The sequence below is a fragment of the Pinus tabuliformis genome, chromosome 7 (genome assembly GCF_031772625.1).
Source record: "Pinus tabuliformis cultivar Carrire ecotype Pingquan chromosome 7, CPIR1, whole genome shotgun sequence".
NCBI lineage: Eukaryota > Viridiplantae > Streptophyta > Pinopsida > Pinales > Pinaceae > Pinus > Pinus tabuliformis.
Window position 1 is genome coordinate 506,822,110 of NC_142293.1, and position 25,469 is coordinate 506,847,578.

Below are 25,469 nucleotides of genomic sequence, written 5' to 3' on the forward strand. Positions count from 1 at the left end.
CCTCTGTGAGAGCCTCTTCTTTACTGGCTCAAGCTCCAGTAAATTATGATCCTGACACCTTTGCAGAAGCTTCAGGCCATCCAGATTGGGAAGCAACTATGAATGAAGAATATCATTCATTGTTGGCAAATGATACATGGGATCTTGTTCCTCTACCAAAGGGACGAAAACTTGTTCGATGCAAATGGGTTTACAGAACCAAGTATGGACCAGATGGGAAAGTTGATAAACATAAAGCTCGTCTTATTGCTAAGGGCTTTTCACAGGTTGAAGGCATTGACTACACTGAAACCTTCTCCCCTGTTGCCAAAATGAACTCTATCCGCCTTGTTCTTTCCCTTGCTGCCTCCTTCAAATGGGAAGTCCATCAGATGGATGTTAAATCTGCCTTCTTGCATGGGGACTTGCATGAAGAAATCTATATGGAACAACCCATTGGCTTCATACAAACAGACTCCAGCCTTGTATGTCGACTTAAGAAATTTACATGGGAAACTTACCATGTAGGAATTTACAGGGTAAGTTCCTTAGAAAGAACACCAAAAGGACACCGCTCACAACCAGATCACAGATCAATACACCAGTATTTTTGACATGGTTAAAACCCTCAAAGAGGGAAACAGTCCACAGCCTGAGCCAACGCGGCCACTTCAGGCAATTTATTAATCAAAGAATGAAAATTTACATAAGCTTCTCTCATGCACGGATTACCCTACAAATGACCCTCCATGCGCTTTAAATAGAATTCATGGACCAATCGGGTGTCAAGCCACGGATCAAGTGTCGGTAATACCGAGGAGAGAATGAACCGTCGGATCACTACATATCGTGACCGTCGGATTGTAAGTTACAAAATGTACAACGGTAAAGAAACACACTTTACCTAACTCTATACCTAACTCTACACTAAACCAAGTTGTACTTAACTATTTCCTATGTGTCGGAATATCCTAACAAGAGGGCTTGGTGCTCTTGATTAAATATTAATTCCATACCCTTGTACATGACAAAATGCAATGGAAACATCACAATCCATCGAATCTTGAATTCCTGAAAAACTGTTAAGTCTGCTGGTTTTTGAGTGAGATCTAACATTCTACTTTCTCCATATGAAATCCAACGAGGCCAAAACCACTCTCAAACATCCTGAGTCATTTCATAGTAATGTTAAAAATTTAAGTAAAAGGATGAAAATGAAAGATAAAGGAGAATGTCACTTTTACTTTAAGAATTTAACATTACCATGAATTGCATAAGCATTAGTAGGGAAATATGGTCAAATACTAGGTTTTCCCTGTCATAAATAATTGTTTACAAGCAAATTTAAGGGGGGACGCATAGCCCATTTTGAGAGGGCACGCCCTTTTGGGGAGTCACGTCCGCCACGCTGGGGAAACGTCCCCCCCTTGCGTCTCCCCGCGTCTCCCCAAAAGGGGGACATGGGGAAACGTTTCCCCAGACGCCCTCCCATCCCGAGTGCGTGGAGTGCGAGGGGTGCGTGCACCCGACCCTGGGGGACGCGTCCCCGTGGAACACTGATTAATTATAGGTCCTAGGTAAATTTAAATTTTCCAAAGGCAAAATTCGTGGGTCCTTTAAAAATTAAATTTTAAAGAAGTTAAAGAGGTCCAGTGACTAAGGTTAATTGATTATTTTGCTAAATTTTAATCCTTTGGTCCCTGGGGTTAAGTCAAAGTCAAAACTTTGAGGAAATTAATTCAAAAATTTAATTTTTGAATTAATTAAAATGCATTTAGTTGAAAAATTCGAAATTTCCTCAATAATTTAAAATTTCGATGAATGAGATTAAAAGAAATTTTGATCCTCATCAACGGTCAAGATTACTTTGACGAGGATCACTCAAACTAGCCATTGGAAGATTTATCTTTAAATAGGAGGTCATTTGTCAGTTGAGATCATCCGATCGCAGGATTGTGTACTAAGCGAAAAGCTCTCTTGTAATCTTTTTATGAGCAATAAAGAAAGACTTTGGGGTTACTTTCTATTAGTGTTACTCTTTGTGGAAACACTGTAAGATGTGTCATTTTCATGCATAGATTTCTTTTTAGCCATTGATGATAGCTTTCTGAAGAGTGATTTGAGTACAGATATCTTACTCAGTTGCTGGGGTTTGATTGATAATTTAAGTTTTGAATATAATAGCAGGTATCTCTATTAAATCTGAGTTTTATTATCGTTTTCTCGCTCTATGCTAATGGATGAATTGAGTTTTGCAGGAAAATCCTTGACTATTAGATCATCAGGCGTTCGGGGGAGTTCTCAACTGAACCAGCCAACTCCCGATCCGTGTTTTCTAAAGAGCCCAGCTTAAATTTGATCCCGGGATTATCATAAGATATTTTTTATGGGTGATGCATGAAGGGTTTTGAGCTCAGTACCTCCTCTAAAATTGAAAAAAATTAATTTTTCTGTGCTAAATCATTAGATCTAGATGTTGAGAGCCTCAGATCATCAAATCTGGGAGCGAAGTCGGACTCACACTGCCTAGATCTAATAGATCTGCCATTTATATACATGGATCTGTAAAATTATTTTCAGTTTTCTAACTTGGGTTTTCGGGGTCTTAGTTTTCCCGGTCATTGTATATATCGTTTGGGTGTTTCTTGTCATCCTGTAGCTGCAGATCTAAAACTGAGAGCTATGCAAAGTCCAGATCTAGGCCCTCGGGGGTAAGATCTGGATCTCTAGGGTCCATCAGCACCATTTTGGCAGGGATCATGTCCAGATTTCATAGTCCAAGAGTTTTAATTTATTTTTTTTTAATCGGGAAATAATTTTATAAGGGTTTCAAACAAATCTGAAGCACAACGATTTAAAATTTTAATTAAGATTTCTGGAAAAAAATTTAGAGGTTCTGGTGGAAGTTTTGGGCCACCATTTTGCAGATTGATTGGCTGCCTGGTTTGGTTTTGGTGTTTACTGTGCAAATTTCGAATTTTTTTTAGAAGGCCCCAGCCTTGCTGCCTTTCTCTCATCCTGCAAATGTTGTCTGTTGTCTAATCTTCCTACAGCGTTCTCCAAATATTCAAAGCCCTCTGCCGCTGCCATATACCTGCAAAAACCCTCACGCAGCTTCTTTCTTGTCTGGCTATCAAGTCTCTGCTTTCTACCTGTTTTTTTTATCTTTCCTCACACAGTCCTCTTTTGCTGCTACCCTCCACGTTCTTCCGCTATCTCCTTGCTGCCTTCAAGCTCTCCAGCAGCCATCTAACCTACATACAAATCAATCAAACTCTCACCCTAAACCTGCAAACAAAATAAAAATAAAAAATAAATACGCAACCCTGCCATTTCCCATTACTCATCCTCACTCTTCACGTTGCCTCATTCTCCCACCTATGTCAGTCCAGCAACCCATAGCTCATCCCTCGTTGCTCCGTCTTTCCTCCCTTCGCTCCATTGTTGCCTGCTCTCCCCGTGACTCCCTTCTACTACCGGCTATCCTCACTCCTCCCTTTGTTGTTCCTCATTACCTCTCCACACTGTCGCTTCAGCGCTCTCCGTCTACCTACAAAACAGCAAACATACACCTTTGATTTTTTATATATGTGTTTCATTCTCATGTATGCGTTAGGTCAGTTTTTATTTTCTTTAATTTAGTTAGTTTAATTTCTTATTTCATTTTTTCTCTTATTTGTATATGCGTAGAGATTAGGGGTTAGAATATTTTTCATTTGAGTTTCGATTTTATATTAATTTTGATTTTTTGAATTTTATTTTTTGATTTCATTTATTTTTTTATGATTTTTTTATTTCGATTTTCTATTTTCACTTTTATTTTATGTTTGTGATTTTCTCACTTTTCATTTTTTGACTTAAAATAAAAAATTTAAAAACTAAAAATATAAAAACATTTAAATTCGTTTAAAAACAATTTTGATTTTGTTTTTCACTTTTATTTTGATTTCAATTATCATTTACATTAAAAAATTTCTAAACATTAAAAATCATAAAAATTTAAAATTTAAAAAAATCTAAAACATTTATTAAAAAAAATCAAAATACTTACAAACAAACAAAAAAAAATCAACCTTTTCACATTTTATTTTTCTTTCTTTTATTTCTGATTTTAAAAATTCAATAAATCCTATTAAAAAAAAAAAAAAAAAATCCCAAAAATTAGAAAACATTAAAAAGTTCTAAAAAATTTATATTTGTGACTAAGGATTTAAGATGAAATAAAGGGGTTTTCGCTTAAACATTAAAAATTTTAATGTGGCCTATGGCCCATTAAAAATTTTGATTTTTTCAACACATTGATTTGTTTTACTTCTTTAGTTATCGCCTAAGGAATAATTAAGATTTGAATTTGAAGTTCTTTAGTGTTATTAAATGTATTTTTCTATGGTCAAGGTGCAATAAACGTTTTAAATCATATTTGGCTATTGAAGAAAGTTAATTGAATCTAGATCTGGGCAGTTAATGAAAATCATTTGAGATCTGGAATCTTTTGGATGTTACAGTATTGGACATTTATATTTATTATTCATGATTGTCATTATTCGCCACATAAATAAGTCTTCCCTAGATAACTTGTTTTATTTAATAGTTAATTGAGCATAAAGGCACTGGTCTTTAATTGTTTCTATCTCGTGGTCGTGTCTTGGTTATATTACCATGTAATCTATTCATTTGAGTTAATCAAGGTTCATTTATATTCATCAAGTTGTCCAGCATTAAATCTCCTAGAGCCTATGTTTCACAGGTTACCCCATCCATGGTTAGGGACTACCCCCCTTGACTTGCCTAGGAAAGAGTCTAAACGGAGTGAGTAAGGATTAAGAGTGACAGCGCTTACTCTAAGCGTTGTCGCGGTGCCTAAACACTTTGTGCGACAACAACACCAAAATACAGTCAATGTTACATTTATCGTTATTAGTCGTCAGGCATCCGAAATTTAAATTATCCGACATTATGGGAAAATTGTTGAAAACTTTTGGGAAACTTTAAAATATACAAAAATATAATCATTTTTTTCAAATTTTTAAACTTCTGAAGCAAGATCAACATCAGGAAAACACATTGCTACATAAATATCAAAATAAAACTGATGAATAAGATGTCAAGCAGTACATTAGACATTGATACTGAAATATGATATCTGTCCTAAGTTCTAGCAGGATAATATAAAATCACCTCAAAACAAAAATAATTGTATCTCATGAGATGAAACATGGCAACGAAAACAACAGATTTTCCCTTCTTTGCTTGATGGAAAATGGTCACAACATCCTCCACCATTTTATCAAAACCAGACGAGTCAACCAAAAAACACAAAATATTCAAATTTCAAAGAACACCATATATATTCATGTGCATCCATATTAGTCCAAACCATCACACACATATATGCAAAGTTTCTCATGTATATAGCAAGGGTGCATGTAACCAAAATAGTACCAAGTTCAATCCATCTGTGAACCAAAATTCATCAACAAAGAGGCTCTAAATGGCCTTTAGAATCCAAAGAAAATCATGCTACAACAAATAGCTACAAAACATCAAAATCATTGCATATACTTCGATCATCATCATCAATATCACACTTTAATTATTAAAATAAAATTAAAAAAAGCTTAACATGCCTAATTAGTTATTTTCTTTGAGTGAAGGGTGCATTTTAACTAGAGTCGTGACAAGCAGTTCAACAATCAATACCACCAACATCGAGGTACATAGAGGGCTTTGTGCTCTCAATTAAATGTCAGTTCCATACCCTCACAAATGACAGAATCCAGTGGAAACATTCCAATCCTACTAATCATGAAATCCTGAATACTGTTAAGTCTGCTGAATTTTGAATAGGATCTAAAATTCTACTGTTTCCATATGAAATCCAATGAGATTGGAACCATTCTGAAACATCCCAAAACAATGGCAGATAAAGGAGAATGTCAACTTTTAATTTAAGAATTTAATATTACCATTAATTACTAGGGTATGTATCTCTTGAGATAAAGCATAGGAAATGAAAACAATAGATTTCCCCTAGTTTGCTTGATGGAAAATGGTCATAGTATCCTCAGAGCTCAATTCCCTAACTCACTTTTGCAAAATGAGAATTTAGGGACCAATACTTTGGTTATCAGGTAATTTTGATAAAGACAGACCTGTAATTACCTAAATGACTGTGATAATTTAAAAAGGGTAAATTTTCACTATATATACTGCCGATATTATCTCCACGGTTGGTTTTGGCGACATTGCTGCAATAATTCTGATATATCGACGATAAGTGCAACACCGAATACAGTCCTGTACCTGCAATTTTAGAAAGCATAAGCAATGTCCTGGTAAGCCCACCCATCCATACCCTTGCTAGCAGCCAAATCCATATGCTGCTATACAGCTGCATCAGGGCCTGTACAGCCTCCCACTGTGCTGACAAAAACTTGTACACTCATCACCCTCCCCACCTCTCCTGTCCCCATTTTGTCCTTTCCCTTCTCTCTCCATCGCATGACTATTTTCCAATTCCCAGTTTGCCATAAAACTGATATATTGTGGCTTGGCAAGAGAGAAAACTCGTGCCAAGACAGAATATATCAGTTTTGTTTTCATATTTATGTGGCAATGTATTTGTTTGATGTCATTGTTTCTTTAGATGTTTAGAAAAATGATTTTTTTAGTACTTTTTTAGGATTGCTGATGTTTCTGATAATGCCAACGATTTTCCCAACCTTTGGCTATATATTCAAATATTTGCAAGATTGGTAAAGATCATCAAAAAGGAATTATACCATAAGACATGCAACAATTGAACCCCTCCTTCATTGACAATGGTGAGCTCATGAAAGGCTTTCAGAAGACATGGTTGGTAGCCATATTCAAGACAGGAATCAAAGGACCAATGCCAATTTAAAAGCTGTTGTATACCTGCCACCCTTGGGAATTATTCATCAGTGAAAATAATAAGAAAATTATAGATATGTGATGTGTTTTGGAGGTTGCATTTGAAAAGTGCCCTGATATTATTTGGTGGTAACAAAGTTCAGTCAATTTGTTATCAAGCTGTGGAACCTTAGTCTAAGAATATACAGTTTGGAAAGTGCTACCAGTTCCTCTATATGCTCAGTTGGCTAATATTAGACTGGCTCTCTATGACACCTAATTGAATAGCATAATCTTTTGATTGAGAAACATTATAAGATATACATCCTTGCAATTGTAAAAAGAAAAAAGAAAAAATATACAATATAGGGAGAAAAGACGAGTACTGAAATGTTTTGCCAAGATAAGAAATACCTTCTCCAACAGGAAGGGGAATCCCCATATTATTAAAAGAGCAAGTAATCCAAGCATAATCATAGATAATAAGATGGTCTTTGTCCACCACCATATTGGAAAAAATCTGGATACTTTTGCAGGCTGCAATATCTCAAACTCCTCAGAGTCTGGTTCTTCAGAGTACTCCAACCTTACATAATTTGTAGTTTCTTCTCGCCTTTGCTGTTCATCATTGACAGCTGCACCCTCCTTGATCAACTCATGAGGAGAGGCGGACATAGTCTTCACGTCACTGCTCAATGGACGGATCTCTTGTTTCTTTTAGTCTTGAATGACCTTAGAGATAGAAGACAAACAAGTAACAAGAACATCAGATACAACAGTAAAGAAAGCTGCAATAGAGAACCAAGCTTGTACGCCATTCTAATCCATTGTGGTCAGGAAAGAGAGAAAAATAAATATTACAAATATTTTATGAAATTTCCTCCAGTAAAGCTCAAATATTAGGTACTAACAAGGAAATTATACAAGAAACTGGCAACTTTATTGGAATTTGTTAAGATATAAACAGTTAAATTTAAGCTCTCTAATAGCATATTCACACGAGGGGCCACACTAGACACTTTTCTGTATGGAATATGGTGCCCAATCATTTTCTCACAAATAAAGAAAAGACATGCAAAACTAATGTAATAAAATAGACAGCAGTTGAACAGAAATCACAGATGCAATTGCATAACATAAGTTTAAACTTTAAACCCTAGAAAAGTCAGTCACACTAGATGAATTTTACTTTTAAAATAGCCATATTGAACCATAGTTACCTGGTAACTGAGTTGCCAAGCAGCAAAGATCTTCGCTAATCAACAATGAACATAAAATTTTAGATTTAAAATGTATAACATACAAAAACGTATCCTCCAGCTTACATGCGTGCATGCACCCATGTAAGCATAATGACTGATAGGTTAATTAAACATAATTATATGGATGTATAGTGTCATGCACCCACATCATTGCTATTGATTATGTAATGATCAACCCCAGCTTGTAGAAAAGTGATGGATCAGATAAGAAAACCTGTAGAGTGACCTATTTTAGCATCTTAAGAAATCTAAGCAGCGGTCAATTTCAGTTATTTCAGTTGGTTTGGGAGTCAGCTCAAATATTGAAAATTAAAACCCCGTGAGTAGAAATGTTCACTTGGCTCTCATTATATCACTGTTGTTGTAATCTTTCGATTGAAATGTTGTTAAAGGATAAGCCATGCACTCTTATACCAAAGAAATTGAGTGACCTGTATTCTTTATCACAGTGATGTTGGGAGCAGAAGGAAACCAGGTAGTTGGGTGCAGAAACTGGAGCGCTGGAGTGTCAATTACCAAATATACTGGTAGCAAATAATCTATGAAGTGTTTTTTATGTGATATATAGTTTAATGCATATATATTCAAAAATACTTACAAAATACCAAATTAGTTGCAGACACTATGAAAACATAGATTTTGTGCTATTTGTAGCTGAATACTGCATTTTTAAGAGGCTACAAATGCAATCCATGGTAGATTACCAAATATACTGGTAGCAAATAATCTATGAAGTGTTTTTTATGTGATATATAGTTTAATGCATATATATTCAAAAATACATACAAAATACCAAATTAGTTGCAGACACAATGAAAACATAGATTTTGTGCTATTTGTAGCTGAATACTGCATTTTTAAGAGGCTACAAATGCAATCCATGGTAGATTAATCATTAGAGTATCAAATATTTAGTACACATAACATTAACCATCTAGCACTTGTAATTATAACATCAACCATGTAAGTACCCCAGTTTTAACCCCTAGTATATATTTGATCAAAATATGTGAATTAATAATGCATTGGTTATTTGTCACATGTTGAGCCAAGTGGACTAAAAGTTTAAAACACAGCATGATGCAACTGTCATAAATGTCTCGTACAAAAGCCTAGTGTGTTACCCCTCACGTTGCATGTGGCCTACACTAGTGAAATTTTTCACTACTCTCAAGGTTTTGAACACAAAAGCAGGTTTACAAGCTGATGGCCTAGGGGTTGTGCTTTCGCTTGATGACGTTATTGCTGATGTAAACATGGATATCTTGACAATGTCAATACTTGGGTTATCTTGGTGATTTCATCCTTTGATGCTAGTAAACTTGCTTATGGAGCCCCTATGATCATTGGATAGTTTATTATACATGTTGATATGGGTAATATTCCTAATGGAAATATACAATGATAAACAAAGCAAACATAGACATAAAACCACGAAAATCAAACACATGAATCAGTCCATGAAATTTCACCGAAATCTGCGTTGTTGAGCTATTTTATTATAATAAGAATAGGGTACAATGAGGTGCTGGAAAGAGTGCACCTAGGCTTGCTCAAGGCAAGCTAGCTAAGCACAAATGAACAATAAGAAGTCCCTCTCAAATGTGTTGCTGCTCTCTCCTTTCTCTGCGCTGAAACTGCCCAGAAATATACTGCTGGCTGTGAAAAACCACTGCTAGGGCCTCATTCAGTTCTCAGAAAATTCCGGGAAATTAACCCCGGGCTCTCCACCAATAACCCAAAAAAACTCACAAAAGAATTGGCCAAATGTTGACCTCGAAATTTCGGCCCAAACATCCCTTCACTCCTTGAGCTGCTGACTGACTTGGGACCCCTGTTTGAACCCTCAAATCTGCCCAGAGAATTCTGCCAAATTATTTCTGTGGTCCTTGTCAAAAACCCAAAAAGGGTTTGTCCTAATTTTGACGCTCCAAAATTGACCCCAAATGCTTGGCCCTCCTCCACAAGAAGAAGATGCAACCTGTAGCAAGTGCTACATTTGTTGCTTCGCCAAAATACTGGAAAAGGACCCAAAACACTTTCCCGCTCTCCACCTCAAGTTTTAGGGCCAAACTCCCTTCACTCCTCGACTCCAAGTGTGTCACCTCCAAGCACTGCGCAGTCCCTACATTGCTGCTAATGTCTCCTCCACATAAACTCACACTCCCACTGCTGGAAAAATCAGAAAAGGATGGAACTCCCTCCTTGGGATGGCACTCGAAGTCCACCGAAGCAAGGATTGAGATCTCCGCTCGGAAACACTCGTGTGCTAAATAGCACTTGCGGACTTGGCTTCCACTCAAGCGTGCTATGTCAAAGACAAGTTTCTGAATAGATGAATGAATGACCCAAATGAGTGTCTCTTGATCTATTTATAATTCATGGCTCCTTCTCTCCTTGTGGTCCCCACCCTCTCTCTCTCTGTCCTAACTCGCACTCCCTTCCCTTTCCTCTCTCTTCCAAGGGTGTGAGTTCCTTCCTTGGGTCGAATTTTTCTTTCTTGTGGTCCCCACTTTCCACTAGAGCCACAATATTCTCTTTTCCTCCTAAGTCCCGGTGTCAAAATTACGTCCTCTCCCCAAATTCATCTCTAATGTTGAAAATCAAAATTGGGGATATTACAGTCCACACCGCAAAAAATTGTTTGTCCTCAAGCAATGCTTGAACCAGCACTTCCTCTATCTGCTGATCACCCCTATCACCATCAGTAACACCGGGGTCCCAAACGTGCCACTGAGTCATCCCAGGTCTCTGCATTGTCCTTGTGAAAATTTCTAAACAGAAATTTTATTACTGCAGCAACTGATTTATTTTACCTACTTATTTTCCAATAAGTTATTTACAAAATCCCTTCAGTAAATATTAAAATAAATTCTACTGCAGATATCACACCATTATACAGAAACAAATACATTCACAAGAATCAAACACATCGACACAGTTATTTTGGACAATTGCCCCCAGAAAAACCCAATGTGGGAAAACTGGTGCAGCAGAGGAGGGTTTTATTAATCATCTTTCTTGACTACAACTAGGGTGCCAAGTTCCAACTGGCTTACCCAACAAAGATAACCACAAAAATCCTCTGGTGCTTCCCCTAGGCTTAGCGTCAGCCTAGCTAGCCTCTGCGCAGCTCCCAGACCCTTTTGTGTCAGCTCTCTGCCTCACTGCATCAGCACTTGGCCTCTTTGTGTCACCCACGCAGGCCCTCCAGTTACTGCGCAATCCAGCAGCGTTTGCGTCTTTTTGTTTGGCTCTGCTTCTGCCTTCCGGATCTCTGCGCTGGTCCTCAGGCACTATCCCAACCTCTCTGCTATATACCCACCACCTCTCACTGCAATTCAGACCACTAGTTCGAATTTCTCAGCAAGCCCCGCTCTAGAAATCGAACTGACTGGTCTCCCTTAGTATATCTCCAACTGACCCTCAAGTCTTCTTTTATACTTTTCCTGTTGATGAATCAGCGGCCAAGATTAAGTCCCTAATCAATGGCTAAGATTAAAATAGACTTGATCCTTATCTCTTAGAAGCTTCTCATCCTTATCTCTATTAATATCCATTAATATTTTTATTTTCCTAAGTTGAGACTTAGGAACTCATTAAAAATATTAATTATTTTAATAACTCCTCATCCGGATGGAACTTTCCAAAACGATTTTTGAGTTTAGGAGATCTCATGTGCTTTAGCCTCTCCACCAAATTTCATGGCTAGAGCGCATCTGATGCTACCCCAAATCAACACTCCCTCTTAGCGAGGAATGTGCTCTAGTAATGCTCCACCACTGAGCATCATCCTAATCAGCGTGCACCGGTACCTGTGTTGATGCTTGGCCTACTGCCCAACATCCTCTACACTGTTGCCTCCTATACTCCTGCCCATGGCTCTACCACTGCCACTGCTACAACTGTACTACTGCCCATGGCTCTACCACTGCCATTGCTACATTTGTACTGCAGCTCCCTCTGCATCCGCGATGTTGCTGGTCCTTCTTCCCAACGCTGCATCTGCACTACAACTTTCTCTCAAATGTTGCATCATGCTGCTCATAACACTGCAACACCTGATACTTATCCATTTCTACTACTGAAATGGATTCTTTACCATCCCCATCTTCTCCCTGAAATAAGCGAACTTGGTTCTTCCAAGGGCCTTGGTAAGGATGTCCACCACCTGTTCTCCTGTAGGAGTGTAGCTCAACTGCACCGTTGTAAGAGCCCTAAATTCAAAATACCAAAATATGTAATTTAAATACAAGAATCCTTTGGAGTTCGTGCAAACAGCAGAATACGAAGATCGTAAGGTCCGACAGAGTTTAAAAAAAAAAGCTCTGATACCAAATGTAAGAGCCCTAAATTCAAAATACCAGAATATGTAATTTAAATACAGAATTTAAATGATTTATCTAATGAATACCAACCTGTCTTCTCTGCTGCAAATCTTGTTCCGGCCGCGTTACCAAAACGGTCAAAACCTCCCTGTCGAATTGGGTACAACCTAGGTACTCAGTCTCAGAATGCTTTCCAATTGAAGCAAACTAATCCCCCGTGCCCAAAAACTCCAGTACAATCAAGACTCCTTTCTGTCTCCTTCCTATTTCTCCTTCCTCCCTTCAGTACTATGCTCCCAAGCAGCAAAAAAATCCACCCGTTCAGTCCTACTCCCTTCTCCCTTTTATTTCTTAGAACCACCGCTTATTTATCTTTCATTGCCTTGGCTGTGTGCCCCCTGTCTTATTACGTGGCTCCTTACTGTGAATTAAAGAGGGAGTCATGTTTTATTGACACTCATCACTTACGTAGTGTTTTTGTGATTAATATTTATTTAATATTTTATTATATTATAACTTTTAATGTTTAACCTTTAGTATAAAGTTACTTCTTTTATAACAATATACTCCTTTTAAAACTTTAGTAATTTAAATTTAGAACCTTTGGATAATGTTCTATGGTTACTTATTATGATAATGACACATACTAAAATACATATTCCAGGATATTATTTTTTGTGAGTTAGATATTTATTTAATATCTTCAACAATTACATCATTTATCCTCTGCTTAAAATGTCTTTGTAATTTAATATGACTACTAGTGCAGTGTAGGAGACACATGCATGTGTAGCTATCATATGCATGCATCATCTACATGCTAATAATTCACATTTCGTTTATACTGGTAGATGGGTCATTACAATAGCTCCTCGTTGCACACAATATCCGACAAAGTGACACCGAATATCAATGTGCTTTGACTGATCATGAAATATTGGATTCTTAGAGAGCTTGATGCAACTCTGATTATCACACATGATCCCGGTTGCTTCCATCCTTCTTCCGAATAGGTTTACAAGCAATTTTCTAAGCCATATGGCTTCACACGAAGTTGTGCTAGCAGCCATATATTCTGCTTCGGCTGAGCTCAGAGCTACGGTTTTTTGTTTCCTACTGCACCAGGTGGTCATCCCCGATCCAATGTTGAAATAGTACCCAGAGGTACTTTTCCGATCTACTAAACTTCCAACCCAATCTACATCAGTAAACCCACTCAACCTGATATCATTGCTTCTGGTGTATAAGAGTCCATACTCGATTGTTCCCTATATATATCTGAGAACATGTTTGGCTGCTGCCCAGTGTGCCCTCTTCGGTTCCACCATGAACTGACTAAGGGTGTTGACAGTGTAACAAATGTCTGGCCTAGTATTGACCAGATACATCAAGGACCCTATGAGTTGCCTGCATAAGGTGGGATCAACATCCTTGTCTTTTGATGCATCAATTTTCTTCTAGTTGGTGATCATTGGAGTAGCCATAGGGCCTACAGCCCTGCATCCTAAATCTCTTTAGAATTTCTGTAGCATATCTCCCTTGTCCAAGGAAGATCTCCCTCTTTTGTTACCAAACTTCCAACCCCAGGAAATAATGCACATGTCCCAAATCCTTCATGTCAAATTTTGTGGCTAGATTCTTCTTGCAGTCCTTGATGAGCCTGGATGATCCTGTTAGGAAGAGATCATCCACATATAATACTAGGATTAGAGGTTCATTCTCTACAACCAGCTAGTAGAGGTTTGGATCTACGTCACTCTTGACGAACCCCATCTTCTGCAAGTAACCATCAATTCGACCATACCATGCTCTAGGTGCCTGTTTGAGCCCATATAAGGCTTCTTCAATCTGCATACATGAGATTTCTTTTCATGTGTCTCAAATCCTTTTGGTTGTTCAATGTATACTTCCTCTTCTATCACTCCGTTCAAGAATGTCGTTTTGACATCCATCTGATGAATCTCCCACCCCATTTGTGCTGCAAGGGGTATCACGGTTCTAATAAATGTATCCCTGGCGACTGGGGTGAAGGTCTCTTCATAATCTATTCCTTGCTTCTGAGCATACCCCTTAGCCACAAACTTGGCTTTGTATTTTTCCACACCATTGTCTGCAGCATATTTGATCTTGTAGATCCATCTCGAACCTACCACTGATATGTCCTAAGGCCGAGGCACTACTTCCCAGACATCATTCACCATTATAGAGTTGTATTCCTCTACCATCGCATCCATCCAAACTTGATGTTGAGTTGCCTCCTGAAAACTGGAAGGTTCCCCATCCTGAGCTACTAAGGCCTGATATCTATCCAGATGTCTTCGCTCCCTTTTACTGTTTTTGGGTGCATTGATGAAATCTTATCCACACTCCCAAAAAATAGGGTACGCACCAGGGGGTCGTTTCCTTGTGTTGAGGAGTCGTTTCCTAAAAGGGAATCGTTAGGGGTCGGGGGGGTGTGGGGGGTCGAGGGGCCTGATTTTTTTAGATAAAATTTTGTTTATAATTAAAATTTAACATTAGTTTAAATATTTTAGGGTTTCAATTCGTTTTTTAATCAATTTAATTCATCATTCGCCCTAGCCCTCACTCCATTCGCAAGACGTTCCTAGTTCCTCTGCAACAAAGAGGAATTGGTCCACATATAGCTTCATCCACTCTATCAAGAGGAACAAGATTACCTCTAAAAGAGCGAAGAAGTTAGTTGTTGTGCACAGTGCCTTATGTCTTGAGCATAGGAAGACACCTGAGTATTTGAAGGGACCAGCAACACGATGGGATGTTGATCCAAAGGATGATGCACAGGTAGATATGGAGGAGAGACTTGATGAGAGACAGATGGGGTTGGTTGGTATGCCACTTAGCATGTTTGAGAATGCTAGTGATTCAAATGGTGATATGGTTGATCCTGATTTATTCATGCAACAACTGGATGCAGAGACTAGCAGGGCATTACCTTAAGGCTTGAGCAAAATTATGCTCGTTTATCTTTTGATATGTTGATGTTCTTATGTAATTCTGACTCTATAAAATTTTGACTCTTCATGTATCAGACTTGACTTTAGTCTTTTATAATTCTATAAAATTTTGACTCTTGATGTATGATGTATTAGACTTGACTTTTATAATTTTATGTCAATATTCATTGTTTAGTATTCAATGTTCATAGTAGGAAGTGGAACATCAATATGGTTTAAACTTTAATCATAATGTATGATGTATGATTATAAATTAGAATTTTAAATTTATATGATATTAGATAATGATATTCATATCAATGATCATGCTTTGCAGCTTTTCAATTCAAACCCAATTGTCATAGTGGACTCAATTTATAAATTATATTTTATATTTATAAGTTTTTAAGACCCTAACGTCCCCCCACGTTTCCTAAAAATTGGTGGGGAGCTTTTGCATAGGTCGCTCCCGCGTATCCTCGCTCCCTCACCCCCTCGTCCCAAACCTTGGTGGAACATTGGCTAAAACATGTTGAAAAATTGACTTGGTGGAGGAGGAAGGTATGTTGGTCTAGGGTCTTGGTCTATCTCATTTGAATTACTGAAGGAAGAGTTATTTACTGCGTTTTCCCCTACATAGGGGTTTTTCCTGGCTGTGTGCCTACATTTGGTGTCCTTGATCTTCGTGTTTTAGTTTTGGTAATTGCTTGATGAAGTAAGATAAAAGAACATAAGAAAGATAATAATAATTCAAAGAAATTTCAAGTAGTTATCAACGAGAGAAAATCTTTCTACCTTTCTAATTTTCTAATAGGTAGAAGAGATCAAATATAGGTCTCCTTCGCTTTAATTTTCTTCCTTTCTTCTAGACTTTTGGCTTCAAGTCTTGACCTTCTTGCAAATTTTCAAGCCTGTAAGTAGATCTGCAATCTCGACGTTTGTGGCAGCAACAAAAACCCTAGATCTTTCACACATGTGAGAGAAAGATAGTCACAAAAATCAAATTTTGGTTGTCTCCTTGAGATGCTCTCTTCTTCTAAGTCTTCGCTCCTTCTTGTCTTCTTTTTATTTCTTGAGATCGAACTACAAAAGTGTGTGTCAAATGAGGTCGAGTTCTTCTTATATATAGCCTTCTCATGAGGTCGAATAGCCTCAAACTGGGCCGACTTCTTTTAGCAGGGTCGACTTGTGCTTGTAAGCTCATAAGGACATTCTAGGCTCAAAATAATATCTTTTACATGTTACAACTTGCCCAATAGTGTCTTATACAAATGACAAGGACTCTCTTAACTTGAGAAAACTATTCTTTTGACTTGACAAACCCTAGGCGCATGAAATGCATGCTTGACCTAGATGATCAATAAAACGAAGCATGAAACCCATGCTTAAAAATATTATTTTTCTTTCTTCTTTTTCTTGTAACATAAGATATACATAATTGCTAAAGTTTCTAAGTCTACCAGTTAGAAACCCTCCATGCACTTTACTAATTTATTCCTACCTACTTGTTCCGATACTTAACAAGTTATTTACAATGTAAATACTGAAAATAAACACTAGTGCATGCTCAACATATTATAGATCATCAACTAAAGGAAACAGAAACAAACAGACAAAATGACACCATTATTTTTGGAGCAATGTCCCTCGACAAACCCAACGAGGGAAAATCGGTGCAGCTAACTGAGGGTTTTCTTATTAAGCAATTTCAGAGTACAATCTGGGTGCCAAATCCGGCTTACCCAACAGAGAATGCCCTTGGCAGTGGTACCTCTTAGTCTGAGACAAATGTCCCGGCTGAAACCCCGAATAAACCCTCTGGCATCTCCTCAGCACCAATCTGCCCCAGAGACCCCAGCGTCTGCCTTTCTAGACTATGTCAGCCTCTCTCTGCCCAGCGCTGGCCCTGCGTCACCCTGAATGGGCCTGTGTCAGCCTCAGAAGGCCCTGCGTCAGCCTTCTGGCCCTCTGCGTCAGCGACGCTGGCCTCTCTGAAGCACTGCGCAGCCCCTAGCTACCTCTGTGTAGCCCTGCGTGAGCCTTGGCTACTACTGCGTCACTCTTTGGCTCCTGCGCTAATCTCCCGGCACTATCTCTGCCTCTTTGTCTCTCTGTACTAACTGCCCCTCAGCTGCAACTCCGATCACTGATTCTATCTCTCTTAGCAAACCCCGCTCTAGAGAATAGAATGATTGTCATCTGGTGTGTTCTCCAAGTGACCCTCAAGCCTCCTCTTATACTTTTCTCATTGACAAATCAACGGCCGAGATTAAGTCCCTAATCAATGACTAAGATTAGATATGGCTTGATCTATGTCTTTTGGACCATTCGAACACAGTTTTAGGTTATCCACATTAATATTTTAATTTCCCCATTAAAAATATTAATTATTTTAATACTTCTTCAACTGTTTAGAATCTGCCCAAACCCTTTCTGGGTATTGGAGATCTCATGTGCCCTAACCTCTCCACCAAATTTCGTGGCTAGAGCACATCCGATGCAACCCCAAATCAACACTCCCTCTTAGCGAGGACTGTGCTCTAGCAATACTCCTCACTGAGTATTACTCTGATCATCCAGTATCAGTCCCTGTGTTGATGCTAGGTCTGCTGCCCACCATCCTCTGCACTACTATATCCTGTACTGCTGCCCATGGTTCTGCAACTGCCACTGCTGCATCTGTATGACAACTCCCTTTGCATCCGTGCTGCTGCCCATGGCTCTGCCACTGCCACTGCTGCATCTGCACTACATCTCCTCTCATCATGATGCATCGTGCTGCCCACTGCTGCACTGCAACTCAGTTACTGAGAAGTAAGTAATTGATCTCTCAATTTTGACCTCTTTGTTGGGCCAGAGACCCTCCTGATGTTGAAGCTCCCTTTGTCGCCAACAAGTGCTCCCTCTCTAACTTTTGTGCTGCTGCAACAACTCCCTGTACCTCGCACTGGTGCAACACTCCCATGCATCTCGCACTGTTGCAACCTACTAGCCTTGCGTTGTCCTGGGAATCCTGCACTGTAGCCCTCTCTACCGCTTTATCTGCATCCGTCTCTACTCACATCAGCCAGTGTTGCTACTCCTCTTCAGGGCTCCCGTAGCAAGGTCTAATCCAAGAGGCTGGGTACCTCGAGGATCTTGCCCCTCATCGCCTGTAGTCCATCTGACTACAGCTCGATGTCTCCCCACCTCCGCTCAAGTGGTGCGTGTGCACTCATGGCACAGACATCATCTGTCTCCACTTCCTTCTCTACCCTTGTTGGCACTGCCTTAGTCTCGGAAGACTCTCCCTTACTCTTCTTCCTTGGACACTGGGTCGCATAATGACCCAACTCCCCACAGTGGAAGCACTTGATCTTGGAGAGATCCTTCTTCTTCCGCTTTTCTTGCTTTCCCTCATATGCTAGGGCAACATCTTCCTCCTCTTCCTTTTTGACTCTAAACCCCTTACTGCTGCTTCCCGCCTTTGTCTGTCGTTTGATCTCTTCTTAGCAAAGAGCCGCCCACATCTCATCCCAAGGTGGAAGTGTCCCTCTGCCCAATATACTTTGGACAAATACCTCCCAGTCTTCTGAGACTGCATTCAAGGTTGTCCTCACCATCAATTCCTGATCTGATGTGGCTTCTATGGAAGTCAACTGATCTCGGATCTCTTTCAGTCCTCCAAGGAAAGTGTTAATCGCCAATCGGTTCTCCCTTCTTCATATGATATGACCTCGGCTGATTTTCTAGCAACATTCTTCTCTGCATAGAAGTATGCTAGTACAATTTCTTTAGGGCCTCCCTGTTGGGTCCCTATAATACTAGTGATTACCCCATTACTATTGTAGTTATACCCCCTATTTATATTGTTGTGCCCCTATTACCCCCATATTGTTATTTCTGTGCCCCATAGAATCCCTCTATTGTTATTTTTGTGGCTTTATATTATTATTGTTAGGTCGGCTGGATTATATTGTGACTCCTTAGACTCCTATATATAGAAAGGAGGTTTTGTCATTTGTATCATCCAAGAATTGTTCATTTATGTAATGTAAAGGAGGTTGCCCCCTCGAAGAGGCTGAATTCTAAGGCGTGGATCTCTCTTTTCTATCTTTTTGTGAGCTGGTTTCATAACATTTGGTATCAGAGCTTTGGATTCTAGGGTTTCGCTGCTCCAAACAGGTCATCGTGGCATTTTCGCTATAACTTTTTTTCTGTGACGTTTCAGAAGTCGCAAAAAAAACCCATTTGAGAAGAAATCGCGCTGAACCTTGGGTCCGAATTTCAGAGCTTTTCGCGCGATATTTGCGGAGATATGATCTGAGGAAGTTGGTCTTTTTGCAGACTCCTGAATTACATTCAAAACAGGTGACCTGGGGAAAATCGTCATAACTTTCTCTCTGGGGATCGGATTGAAATTTCGTAAAAAGGTACAGAAAGAGGACGGACTGTAGTTTTTTTTATGTGTGTTTCAGATTCAAAGGTTGAAACAGTGACTCGTGGCACGTCGTACAAGTTCGCTCTACTGAACCAGTCTAAAAGCAAGTCACTGTGGGAGATTTCACATAACTCTTCCTTGGAGAATCCAATTTGGCTCAGACTTGTGGCATTGGAAAGAGGACGCAGAAGGCTACTACAGGTAGCAATTTCAGAATTGGATGATCTGAAATTACAGAGATACATCAGATTCAATATCAGGCTTCTATAAAGTGAAAAAAGGTGTGTAGTTTTTTTTTTAATTTTTGTGTAAGCTTGGTTTAACGGAATTCAAAGGGCATAGTAAAGCATTATTATCGGTAACTGATGCCCCGAGGAAAGAAAATGCAAACACCTAGTAAGGAACCTGAAAGCTCTAGCATGACTCATGAAGAAGAGGAAGAAATGCTACATGATATATCAAAATTACAAGAACAAGTGCAACAAATGTCACGCTCACAAAAGCTAACAGAAGCTAAGAAGTGGCGTGGAATCTAAGATAAATGGCGTGGAATCTAAGAAATGGAATCTAAGATAAAGGGCATGGCTAAGATGGATGGAAGCTAAGATGGATGATAAAGATGGCAGAAGCTAAGATAAGCGTGAAAGATAATGAATCTAAGATGGCATGGAAGCTAAGATGGATGGCATGGAAGCTAAATGGCATGGACGCTAAAATTGATGGCATGGATGATAAGATGGATGAATTGAAGAAGTTGCTACAAGAAAGGGTCACTAATGGTGAAAAGGTAGTAAAGGAAACTCATGATGAGAACAAAAGAAATGTTAATCATGATTCCATAGACTCTAATGTTGGATCGAAGACTCACCATGTTCCAAAAATCGATATGAGGAAGTTTGATGGCAAGGATCCCGCCACATGGATATTACAGATGGAGCAATTCTTCGATCTCAATAATGTGCAAAACACACAAAAGGTACGTATGGCAACTTTATATTTGGAACCAAATCAGTTTGTATGGTATCAATGGCTTTGTTCTCGTAAACAATTTATCACTTGGGCAATTTTTACGGAAGAATTGATAGCACATTATGAGGATACAAAAAGCAACACTTTTTTTAGCCAATTGATAAGTCTCAAACAAAAGGGTTCAATAATGGAGCACATTGAGGAGTTCCAAAAATTGAACATAAGGGTAAAAGATATTCCAGAGGAGCATAGGATTGATGTGTTCATAGGGTCTTTAAAGGATAATATCCAACATGATGTGCGCCTTTGGGAACCTGATTCATTAGAGAAGGCATTCAGGTTAGCAAGAAAAATGGAAAGCAAAATTATGGCAACTAGGAAGCATACCATTCACAACTATAAAGACGGAAGTGTTGTTGCCCATAGTCTTCCACAACCTACAAGGTTGACACCACAACAATTGGAAGAAAAAAGAGCAAAAGGGCTTTGTTACAATTGTGATAGCAAATACACAAAAGGTCATAAGTGTGCTGAGAAGAAATTATTCTACATAGATTGTGAAGAGGAAGAAGAAAAGGAGCAAGAAAGGTCAAAAGAAGAGGATATATTCCAGGAACAAAGCCTAGATGAAGAACAAATAAATCCGACCATATCTTGTAATGCATTGGCGGGAATTACCACTCCTCAAACCATCAAGATAGAAGGACAAATCAAGAAGAAAAAGGTAATAGTGTTGATTGATTCAGGAAGCACCCACAATTTTATTCATTGTAGGGTAGCAAAAGAATTGAATTGCTTCCTATATCCAGCACCAGAGTGTCAAGTGATGATTGCAAATGGAGGAACAATAAATTGTTCTGGAAAGTGCCATAATATCAAGCTATCCATGGGAGAATATGTATTGACTAGCCCAATGCTTTCCATTCCAATGGGAGGTGCTGATGTTGTACTAGGAGTCCAATGGCTACAATCCTTGGGTACAATAGCTTTTAATTTTCAAGAACTTTTCATGAAATTTTCTGTGGAAGGAAAGGAAGTTGAATTAAGGGGTATTGCAGGGAAACCAGGAAAGATAATCAGCTCTAATGGCATGACAAAGCTTCTAAAAAAGGAGCAAAGAGGTGTAATTGCACAATTATGTTCGCTAGATGTTTCCACATTGGAATCATCTATTTCTCCAGATCTCCAAAAAGTCCTGGACAATCATTCCAAGGTATTTGAGACTCCCAAAGGTCTCCCACCTATGCGTGATCATGATCATGCTATTCATCTGATTCCAGGAAGTGTTCCTCCAAACATCAGGCCGTACAGATATCCCTATGTCCAAAAAAGTGAAATTGAACGTATGGTTGCAGAAATGCTAGAGGCTGGTATAATTCAACCGAGTCAAAGTTCTTTCTCAGCTCCAGTAGTATTGGTGCACAAGAAGGATGGATCATGGCGCATGTGTCCAGATTATAGGGAGCTCAACAAGCTCACTATTAAAGATAAGTTCCCCATTCCTGTTATTGATGAATTACTGGATGAATTGCATGGATCAATTTACTTCACCAAGTTGGATCTTCGTTCGGGATATCATCAAATCAGAATGAAGATTGAAGACATTCCGAAAACAGCATTTAGAACTCATGAGGGTCATTATGAATTTTTGGTCATGCCTTTTGGCCTTACCAATGCACCTTCAACATTTCAAGGTTTGATGAATTCAATTTTCAAACCATTCCTTAGAAAATTTGTGTTAGTATTTTTTGATGATATACTAATCTACAGCAAGTCTTGGAAGGATCATGTTGAACATGTTGACAGGGTGCTACAACTATTGGAGGAGAAACAATTATATGCAAAAAGATCCAAATGTTTCTTTGGAGTCCAGGAGGTGGAATATTTGGGTCATATTGTATCTCATGAAGGAGTTAAGGTAGACCCTAGCAAAATTAAAGCCATTAAGGAATGGAAAATCCCCACATCCATAAAGCATCTGCGAGGATTTCTTGGGTTGACAGGGTATTATCGCAAGTTTGTTAAGAATTATGGGAGAATAGCAGCACCTCTAACAACATTATTGAAGAAAGATTCATTTTCATGGACTTCGGAAGCAACAAAGGCCTTTGAACATCTTAAAGAGGCAATGTGCCAAGCACCGGTCTTAGCTACACCGGACTTCACAAAAACCTTTATTGTGGAATGTGATGCTTCAGGAAATGGAATTGGTGCTGTTCTAATGCAAGATGAAAGACCCATTGCTTTTGAAAGTCGTCCAATCAAGGGAAAGTTTTTAAGCAAAGCTATTTATGAGAAGGAAATGTTGGCAATACTCCATGCACTTAAGAAATGGCGACCCTACCTAATGGGAAGACACTTCAAGGTAAAAACGGATCATGATAGCCTTAAATACTTTTTAGAACAAAGATTATCCTCTGAAGAGCAACAAAAGTGGGTCACAAAGATGTTGGGTTATGACTTTGAAATCATCTACAAAAAAGGGAAGCAAAATGTGGTGGCAGATGCACTCTCAAGAAAGGATGAGGATGTGGAAGCATTGTTGTGTGCCATTTCTATTATCCAACCAGATTGGATAAACGAAGCAAGGGAGGAATGGAAGAATGACGAAGAAGTGTGGGCACTTATTCGAAAGCTACAACAAGATTCCAGTACTTCTGATACATTTAGCTGGCAAAATGATTCGTTATGGTACAAAGATCGCTTATACCTCTGTAAGAATTCCCAGCTAAAACAAAAGATTCTTATGGAATTGCACACTTCTCCCTTAGGAGGGCACTCAGGATTTTTAAAAACTTACCACAGGGTTAAGAAGGAATTTTTTTGGGATGGCCTTAAATCAGATATTCAAAAGTTTGTGGCGGAATGTTTGGTTTGCCAGCAAAATAAAGTTGAAACAATTAAGACACCAGGTCTATTACAACCTTTATCCATTCCAAGCCAACGTTGGGAGGAGGTTTCAATGGATTTTATCACAGGTTTACCCAAGTCTGAGGGAAAGAGTGTCATCATGGTGGTAGTTGACAGACTTACCAAGTATGCACACTTTTGTGCATTATCACATCCATTTAAAGCCAGTACAGTTTCTACTGCATTTATGGAAACAGTTCAAAAGCTACATGGAAACCCAAAGATTATTGTAAGTGACAGAGATCCCATTTTCACTGGAAATTTTTGGACAGAATTATTTTCTTGTCTTGGTACTCAGTTAGCTCATAGCTCATCTTATCATCCTCAATCTGATGGGCAAACTGAGATAGTAAACAAATGTTTGGAAGGATATCTTCGTTGCTTTGTATCTGATAAACAGACACAATGGGTCAAATGGTTGCCTCTGGCTGAATGGTGGTATAACACTTCCTTCCATACAGCAACAAAAATGACCCCATTTATGGCACTTTATGGGTATCAACCACCATCCATCACATCATATTTAAGAGAAAATTCTAAGGTTCAGGCAGTGGAACATCACATCGAACATCAACAACAAGTCCTCCAACTCTTAAAGGATAACCTCGTGTTGGCACAAAATAGAATGAAACAACAGGCAGATCAACATCGCAGTGAAAGAAGTTTTGATGTAGGTGATTGGGTATTCCTACGGCTACAACCATATAAGCAAATGTCCCTAAAGCAAGCTAAGAAGGATAATAAATTATCACCAAAGTATTATGGTCCGTACAAGGTGTTGCAAAAGATTGGTACTATGGCATACAAATTGGAGCTTCCTGCAGCTTCTCGATTGCACCCAGTTTTCCATGTTTCATGTTTAAAGAAGGTTATAGGTGACAAGCTCCCAATTCAAACAATATTGCCAGAACTTGACGAGGAAGGAAAAATTATATTGGAACCGGAAGCAGTCACAGAAACAAGAACTCGACAGCTACGAAATCGATCAATTTCAGAGTATCTTATCAAGTGGAAGAACTTATCCGCTGAAGATTCCACATGGGAAGATGAGAATTTTATGCAGAAGTATCCAGAACTACTCAAGCGTTGAGGACAACACTTTTTTGAAGGAGAGGGGCATGTTGGGTCCCTATAATACTAGTGATTACCCCATTACTATTGTAGTTATACCCCTATTTATATTGTTGTGCCCCTATTACCCCCATATTGTTATTTCTGTGCCCCATAGAATCCCTCTATTGTTATTTTTGTGGCTTTATATTATTATTGTTAGGTCGGCTGGATTATATTGTGACTCCTTAGACTCCTATATATAGAAAGGAGGTTTTGTCATTTGTATCATCCAAGAATTGTTCATTTATGTAATGTAAAGGAGGTTGCCCCCTCGAAGAGGCTGAATTCTAAGGCGTGGATCTCTCTTTTCTATCTTTTTGTGAGCTGGTTTCATAACACTCCCACATCTCATTTGTCGTTTCCTTCTCGGCAATGTGTGGTACTACATGGTCCTTGACCCCGTCAAGGATGATGCTCTTGGCCCTCGCTAATGCCTCCTCATACTTGTCGTTCTCAGTTGGGTCGTCTGGGATAGCTATCGTCCTCAAGGTGAAGTGCTTGACACGATTTCTGTCAAGTACGAATAAGATTCTAGCCTTCCAGACTACGAAGTTTGACGCTCAGTCCAGTCTGTCCTGGTCTCTTACTCTGTGTAGTGCCATGATGCTCTTCTACTTCCCTCCTGGAAGTTCTCGATGTGACTCCCTCTTTGTCTCGATTT

General features: G+C 38.9%; 1 pseudogene across 1 annotated transcript in view; it reads right to left on the minus strand.

Annotated features, from left to right (window-relative positions):
* The window catches only part of LOC149248268 (uncharacterized), a 234,804-nt pseudogene that overhangs the window by 201,369 nt on the left and 7,966 nt on the right, over window positions 1-25,469 (minus strand). The window contains exon 2 of the transcript XR_016266661.1: window positions 7,267-7,584. The product of XR_016266661.1 is annotated as an uncharacterized LOC149248268 (transcript). The remainder of the gene's footprint in view (window positions 1-7,266; window positions 7,585-25,469) is intronic.